This window comes from Nicotiana attenuata, chromosome 6 (assembly GCF_001879085.1).
Source record: "Nicotiana attenuata strain UT chromosome 6, NIATTr2, whole genome shotgun sequence".
Classification (NCBI taxonomy): Eukaryota; Viridiplantae; Streptophyta; class Magnoliopsida; order Solanales; family Solanaceae; genus Nicotiana; species Nicotiana attenuata.
Window position 1 is genome coordinate 6,862,125 of NC_031994.1, and position 9,324 is coordinate 6,871,448.

Below are 9,324 nucleotides of genomic sequence, written 5' to 3' on the forward strand. Positions count from 1 at the left end.
GCCTCTATACGTACGATGGTCTAAAATTAAAAAGAAAAAAACACCACACAGACTAGACTGACTAGACTAGTACGAAATACTACGACAACAAAGTAACTAACACATGAGACAGAGAAACAGGAGGCGGGAGGTACCAATTCCCGCGAATAGAACCTGTAACTTTCGACTTGGTATACTCCCAATGCTGCGGAACCCGACGTATACCTGCTGCTCTACTGCTTGTGCGCATGTACCTCCCTACCGCCGCCAAACAACCACCAAGTGATACCTGCAAAACACACAAACGCCCACAGAACCAAGAGAATAGGTCGTTCCGACGGCAAAGAGTTCCGGCGGCGAATATGGGTCTTCCCTAATTCCGTTTCAAAATTTTTTTTTTTTGAAGAAAGATATGGTGACTATTAATTCCAAAATCCACAAAACAAACTTTTCAAGTATAACCAGGTGGGTTGAATTACTATTGTTTATTTAAGGATTAATTGACAGTTCGAAAATATATACTTTTTTCTTTCAAAAATATTGCATTATAATTTTTAAATAAATTAATTTTGCAGGGAGGGGTGGGGCAAATCAAAATTTTGCCGGGGAAAAATTTTACATGCCCCGCCCTGCTTTGTCTTGTCTCGTTTATCATCCCTACTTAAGTAACGGTTCGAAAATTATCAAAATAATCAAGTATGGAATATCAACAAACTAACTTTATTTGTTGATACTATGTATTTAGAAGCAAATGGAAAAGAAAGAAAATCAAGCGCATTAGCTAATAAAATTTTAAGGGGAAATATTGAATTCTTTTCCTATGAAGAACTTTACTTACTAAATCTGCCAAAATCAATATCAGATATAATTATATTACTATAATCAAGAAGAAATGAATTCTAATTTTCCAGATGCTATTGGCTGACGTGTTCTCACCAAATTTGTTACGTATTTCAAAATATAATTGAAATTTACTTAATCCTAGTAATATTACAATTGTAACAACTATAACCATTCGATGATTGTCTTTATCACTAATAATCATAATATAATTTTTTCAAATATTAAAATTACCGGACCATCCTAAATATCTCTATTTTTTTCCGTAATGGAAACATTTACACACTAAATATTACTTCTTAATATTACATGTGATACGTATCGACCCTATACGATCATTAAAAACTATATCCATAGCAAAAAAGTAGATGTTTAGAATACATTCAGAAGTTAAATTGTCGTAAATCCGACGTTATTTTATTTATTCTTTTAGGTAAGGAGATGATTTATTTTGTTCTAGGGTCCACCACCTGCCACCAATTATTAATATCCCAATATCTCTATCTGGTTAAACAAAAGAGTGTTCAATACTAGTTTGGAATCTTTTGTGCATACTAAAAACTCTTACATGGTTATATAATTGCGGCGAATTTTTGAAGCGTTTTTCATTTATTGATGGTTGATTAGTAGTTGAATTATTATTAGAATAGATTGATTGACATAATTCCACAAAATTTTATTATGATACGTATATGACATCATAATAATGCGCGTGCTATTTACATATATGAAAAGTAGATCGTTTATGTTAATATTCTCATATTAGAATTTAGTGAAGAACATAGAAGCTTATTAAAGTTATTATTGTGTATTTTCCTTCGCATTATTTTATAATGACATATATATGACACCATAATAATGACGAGCGTGCAATTTACTTAAACAATGTATAAAATGCAGACTACTTATGCCAATATTTTCAAACTAAAATTTTTTGGTGAAGAAACAAAAGCATATCACAAGTCTTATCTTGTATTTATATGTTATAATATATCACTCCAAACTATTTACGCAAATAATTTATAAATAACAAATCATATATAATTTGTATCTTGTGTTTATACATTATACACAAAAATATTAGCTTCGGCCTTTTATTTTATCATGACATGTATATAACCATGATAATGCGCGTGTAATTTACATAGATAATATATAAGAAGCAGGTCGTTTATGCTAATATTCTCATACGCAAATTTGGTCAAGAAACAACGAAGGATATCGCGGTCCGTATCTTGGTTTATATGTAAAATCTCACTCTCGAGTCTCGACTATTTTCATAGATAATACACAGATAACAGACTACTTATGCAAATTTCCGACCAAATTGTAGCAAAGAAATCAAGAAGTATAAAACAATTATTAGCTTTTGCTTATGCATTCTAAGAACTCATCCCAACTTCTCATTTTATCATGACTTGTATATAACCATGATAATGCGCGTGTAATTTACATAGATAATGTATAAGAAGCAGGCCGTTTATGCTAATATTCCCATACCAAATTTGGTCAAGAAACAATGAAGCATATCGCGATCCGTATCTTGATTTACATGTAAAATCTAACTCTCGAATCTCGACTATTTTCATAAATAATACACAGTTAACAGATTACTTATGCGAATTTCCGACCAAATTGTAGCAAAGAAATCAAGAAGCGTATACCAATTATTATCTTTTGCGTATGCTGTCACGACTCGGATTTCCCACCCTCGGGAGTCGTGATGGCATCTTCTAATGGGAGCTAGGCAAGCTAAATTAAGTCGCTTTTTCATTAACAACATAATTTCTTTTAACAATTATCGGCAATGATACAAAAGCAACGAAATTAAATACTAAGCGGAAGTCTCAATGTTATAGAAAGCTGAATAAAATGCGGAAAATCTCAACAAAAGCCTCTATCCAAGACTGGTGTCACAGTTTTATAGACGGTCTAAGAGTACAACACATAAAGGTCTGAAAGAAATAACTCGACACTGTCTCCAGAAATACATGAAAGAAACAGGAATATAGATGAAAGGAGACGCCAGGGCCTGCGAACGCCTGCAAGGCTACCTCGGGTCTCGCTGGGCTGAAAGCCTGCTCCCACTCTATTGCTGCTGCTGAAGCCTGGGATCTGTGCAAAATAGCACAGAGTGTAGTATCAGCACAACCGACCCCATGCGCTGGTAAGTGCCTAGCCTAACCCCGGCGAAGTAGTGACGAGGCTAGGACCAGACCACCAAATAAACCTGTGCAGATATATATACAAGTACAACAGAAAAGTAGCAAGAAAATAACAATTTAAGCTGGGGAAGGGAGCATGCTTCAGGGGCAACAGTTAAAAATAGAATTTCAGGAATAATAAAGCGTACATCTACAATTTAACTTCTAGCAGTAAGTGAAGAGATAAGACAACTTTCATATTCAACTCATCTTGTTGCAGGCGTGCAACCCGACCCCAATTCTCAATATCTCGTGGTAGGCGTACCACCCGCTCCCATTTCAATAAATCAACAGTTCCTCTAAAAGAAAATTTACTCTAACAAACGCAACAATTTATTATAGTTCATAAGACAACAAGTACACAACCTTTATGATTTACTAAGGAAAACAAATAATGACAAATAGCAATTAATTATGGACTATAAGGGGGCAACTAGGCAATTTAGTAATTTATATGTTGAAAGTCATGTAGCAATTAGGTCACATAATCGTGTAGCAATTAAGGCATAAATTTAAGACATAACGTTGCGCAAGGACACCTTGGTTCAATAATAACAAGTAGCACGATAAAGGGAAATGTCAACGTAAAGAATCACAGAAATAATGGAATAAGACAAGTAATGCACTTGAACTGATAACAACAAGAAAATTAATAAATAGACGTAAAGGACAACATAACTCAATTATCAGCAAAGAAATCAGGAAAATCAAAGACAAATGCACGGCATCACCCTTCGTGCTTTTACTCTCATCCTCACCAAGCAATTAGAATAACAAAATGTGCACGGCATCACCCTTCGTGCTTTTACTCTCTTTCCTCACATATAATCAATAGAATTGGCATGGAATGGTACATCGTGCGGCACGGCATCACCCTTCGTGCTTTACACTCTTTCCTCACAATAGCAAGCAATGCACGGCATCACCCTTCGTGCTTTACACTCTTTCCTCACAATAAACATACAATGCACGGCATCACCCTTCGTGATTTACTCTCTTCCTCACCCAAACAACAATCACAAACAAGGACAAGGGAATAAACAAATAATAATAGGAATCCCGGCAAGGGAACACAATAAAACAATTAAATCCCGGCAAGGGTACAACATCAATAATCTCCAACGTCCCGGCAAGGGAAGATATTCAATAATCAACAACGTCCCGGCAAGGGAAAATATTCAATAATCAACAACGTCCCGGCAAGGGAATAAATCAATAACTCTTTCTCTTTCTTTCACTTTTATCACATAGTTCACGTTATCACTCGAGTCAATGCTCCAAAGATTTACTTATCTCATATACCTTCACAATTTGTATTTAAACTCGAATAAACGCTCCACGAAGTTAAAAGATCACAGTTTCTTTCACAAGATCTTTACAATATATAGAAGTCATCAATTAAGCATGGAAGGTATAACAAAATCCAAACTATTCGCAAAATAAGGACTCACGGTCATGCTAGACACCAATGTATAGATACTCGTCACCATGCCTATAAATCGTACCCTACAATTAGCAAGTAGCAAATAAGACTCAACTCCTATTCCCTCAAGCTAGGGTTAAACCAAACACTTACCTCAACTTCTACGGCCAAATCAATCCACCACAACCGCTTTCCCTCTCAAAATCTGCTCCAACTCAATCAAATCTATACAATAATGACTGCATAATATCAATATATGCTAAACAAATTAAACCCAATGTCTAATTATAGATTTTCCAAGCTTTCTTTCCAAAATCCCAAAATCGCCCCCGGGTCCGCTTGGTCAAAACACAAGGTTCGGACAAAACTCAAATCCCCCATTCACCCACGAGCTCGAATATATAATTTGTTCTCAAATTCGACCCCGAAACGAGGTCTAAATCAAGAAAAAGTAAAAAGCCCTAACTCTACCCATTTCCCCCAATTTCTACCCTAAATTACATGTTTTAGGCTTACGAATTCAACAAATATTGATGGAAAATGAAGAAAACGAGTTAAGATTTACTAACCCAAGAAGTTTTGGTGAAAGGGAGCTTCAATGGACGCCTAAAGACCTTGGAGGAGAAGGAGCTCGTGTGTTTTTATGAAATTCCCGTAACTACACTGTTCTGGAAATTAAAAATATAACTGGCAAAATTGCCCTTCACGTTCTCGGAAAGAGAGACGCGTTCGCGAAGGGTAATCTGGGCAGGGCATCGCGTTCGCGATGGGAAGGCTGCGAACGCGAAGAGGAAAGGTTGGGGGTCCAGAACTTGGTCTACGCGAACGGGTGGACCCTAACGTGAACGCGAGGAAGGGGATCTGCAACACTACGCGTTCGCGAGTGGGTAGATGCGAACGCGAAGAGTAAAAGAGGGCTGAGTCCTCAGAGTCAAATGACTCTACGCGAACGCGGGGCAAGTATGCGAACGCGATGAAGGGAGAACTCATAGCCATCGCGAACGCGAAGGATGCGTCGCGAACGCGAAGAACAAAAAGGGACCTGCACAGCTGAAGCAAAACCTGCAATCTTTCTAAGTCAAAAACCATCCCGAAACACCTCCGAAATACTCCCGAGCCCTCGGGGCTCCTAACCAAACACATACAGTAACTCNAAATCCGGACCTACTAAATTGACGGTACTAAACTACCCTAATTATAACGAAACCTAGGCCTACCAACCCAAACCCCTAATTTACCATAGAAACCATCGATTTTAAGGTGAAAACATGTTAAATGATGTTAAAGATTGAAAGAATGAGTAAAAATAAACTTACAAATGATTTGGAAGAAGTCGTGTTCTTGGAAAATCGCCCAAAGAGTTGTATTTTGAAAGTGGGGTGAAAAATGACTTAAAATTCGACTAAGTATGAAATTGCTGGGTCTCTGATGTCGCATTTGCGAACTGGGGTTCGCAATTGCGAACCCCGACCAAAATATGGGAATTGCGAACTCTGCTTCGCATTTGCGAAGCCAAGCCTTACAGGGGACCTTCGCATTTGCGAAGAAGGTCTCGCATTTGCGAACCTTGTACCTTCGCATTTGCGAAGAAAGATATCGCATTTGCGATCATAGTCAGGCCTGGGCTGGTTTCGCATTTGCGAACCAGCCTTCACATTTGCGTGAGCTTGACCTTCGCATTTGCGAATACTGGCTTCGCAAATGCGAAACCTGCAGATCAGAGATACCAAATTTTTCAAAAATGCACAAATGCAGTCCGACACCTATCCAAAACTCACCCGAGCCCCCGGGGCTCCAAACCAAATATGCACACCACCTCAATAACATCCTACGGACTTACTCGTGCGATCAAATCGCCAAAATAACATCAAAAATAAAGAATCAACCTCAAAATCACAAATTTTTCCTCAAACCTCATAAACTTTCAAATTTAGAGTTTTAAGTCCGAAACACGCCAAACAACGTCCGATTTCAACCAAACTTTACAGAAAGCGCTTAAACCATATATAAGACTTGTACCGGGCGCCGTAATCAAAATACGGGCCCGATACCACAGTCTTTTAATCAAATTTCATTTTCATTTTCCTTAATCATTTCCAGAAAATAATTTCACACAAAAATTCATTTCTCGGGCTTGGGACCTCGGAATTCGATTCCGGGCATACGCCCAAGTCCCATATTTTCCTACGGACCCTCCGGGACCATCAAATCACGGGTCCGGGTCCGTTTACCTAAAATATTGACCGAAGTCAGATTTATTCAAATTAATATCAAAATTTAGATTTTTTCTCACAGAATTCATATTTAAGCTTTCCAGCTACGCGCCCGGACTGAGCACGCAAATCGAGGCAACCCTAAATGAGGTTTTCAAGGCCTCGAAAGCACGGAATGAGTAAGAAAACAGGTGATGACCCTTTGGGTCGTCACATTCTCCACCTCTAAAACAACCGTTCGTCCTCGAACGGACAAAAGAAAGAAGTACATGGGTCGGGAAAAAGATGAGGATAACAGCTCCGCATATCGGACTCGGATGCCTCAGGGGGCTGACCTCTCCACTGAACACGAACAGAGGGAAAACTCTTAGATCTCAACTGACGAACCTGCCGGTCTAGAATAGCTACCGGCTCCTCCTCATAAGACAAGTCCTTGTCCAACTGGACAATGGTGAAATCTAACACGTGGGGTGGATCGCCGTGATACCTCCGAAGCATGGATACATGGAAAACTGGATGCACGGCTGATAAGCTAGGTGCCAATGCAAGTCTATAAGCCACCTCTCCCACTCGATCAAGAATCTCAAACGGACCAATGAACCTAGGGCTAAGCTTGCCCTTCTTCCCATATCTCATCACGCCCTTCATAGGCGACACTCGGAGCAATACCCGCTCACCAACCATGAAAGCTACATCTCGAACCTTACGGTCTGCATAGCTCTTTTGCCTAGACTGAGCTGAACGAAGCCTATCCTGAATGATCTTGACCTTGTCCAAGGCCTCCCGAACCAAATCCGTACCTATCAGCCGAGCCTCTCCCGGCTCAAACCATCCAATCGGAGACCGACACCGCCTACCATACAAAGCCTCATAAGGAGCCATCTGGATGCTCGACTGGTAGCTGTTGTTGTAGGCAAACTCCGCTAAAGGCAAGAACTGATCCCACGAACCTCCAAAGTCAATAACACAGGCTCGAAGCATATCCTCCAAAATCTGAATAGTCCGCTCGGACTGACCGTCCGTCTGGGGATGAAATGATGTGCTCAACTCAACCCATATGACCAACTCTCGCTGAACTGCTCTCCAGAAGCGCGAGGTAAACTGCGTACCCCGGTCCGAAATGATAGATGCCGGCACACCATGAAGGCGAACAATCTCCCGGATATAAATCTCAGCTAACCTCTCAGATGAATAGGAGACTGCCACAGGAATGAAATGAGCTGACTTGGTCAGCCTATCAACAATGAACCCAAACTGCATCGAACTTCTTCCGGGTAAATGGAAGTCCAGTAACGAAGTCCATAGTGATCCTTTCCCACTTCCACTCGGGAAGTTCAATCCTCTGAAATAAACCACCAGGCCTCTTATGCTCATACTTAACCTGCTCACAATTCAAACACCGCGCCACATAATATCCTTCTTCATTCTACGCCACCAATAATGTTGCCGCAAATCCTGATACATCTTCGCGGTGCCCGGATGAATAGAGTACCTGGAACTATGGGCCTCCTCTAAAATCAACTCTCGAAGCCCATCCACATTAGGCACACAAACTCGCCCCTGCAATCTCAAAACTCCATCCGCATCTAAGGTAACCTGCTTGGCACCTCCTCGCTGCACCGTGTCTCTGAGGACACACAAATGGGGATCATCAAACTGCCGATCACGGATACGCTCCAATAATGAAGAACGAGCGACCGTGCAAGCTAATACTCGGCTAGGCTCAGAGATATCCAGCCTCACAAATCGATTGGCCAAAGCCTGAACATCCAAAGCAAGCGGCCTCTGACTGACCGGAATATAAGCAAGACTGCCCATACTGGCTGACTTCCTACTCAAAGCATCGGCCACCACATTGGCCTTCCCCGGATGATATAAAATGGTGACNCTCTGCCATTACAAACCACAGCCTCTATACGTACGATGGTCTAAAATTAAAAAGAAAAAAACACCACACAGACTAGACTGACTAGACTAGTACGAAATACTACGACAACAAAGTAACTAACACATGAGACAGAGAAACAGGAGGCGGGAGGTACCAATTCCCGCGAATAGAACCTGTAACTTTCGACTTGGTATACTCCCAATGCTGCGGAACCCGACGTATACCTGCTGCTCTACTGCTTGTGCGCATGTACCTCCCTACCGCCGCCAAACAACCACCAAGTGATACCTGCAAAACACACAAACGCCCACAGAACCAAGAGAATAGGTCGTTCCGACGGCAAAGAGTTCCGGCGGCGAATATGGGTCTTCCCTAATTCCGTTTCAAAATTTTTTTTTTTTTGAAGAAAGATATGGTGACTATTAATTCCAAAATCCACAAAACAAACTTTTCAAGTATAACCAGGTGGGTTGAATTACTATTGTTTATTTAAGGATTAATTGACAGTTCGAAAATATATACTTTTTTCTTTCAAAAATATTGCATTATAATTTTTAAATAAATTAATTTTGCAGGGAGGGGTGGGGCAAATCAAAATTTTGCCGGGGAAAAATTTTACATGCCCCGCCCTGCTTTGTCTTGTCTCGTTTATCATCCCTACTTAAGTAACGGTTCGAAAATTATCAAAATAATCAAGTATGGAATATCAACAAACTAACTTTATTTAGTTTGATACTATGTATTTTAGAAGCAAATGGAAAAAGAAAGAAAATCAAA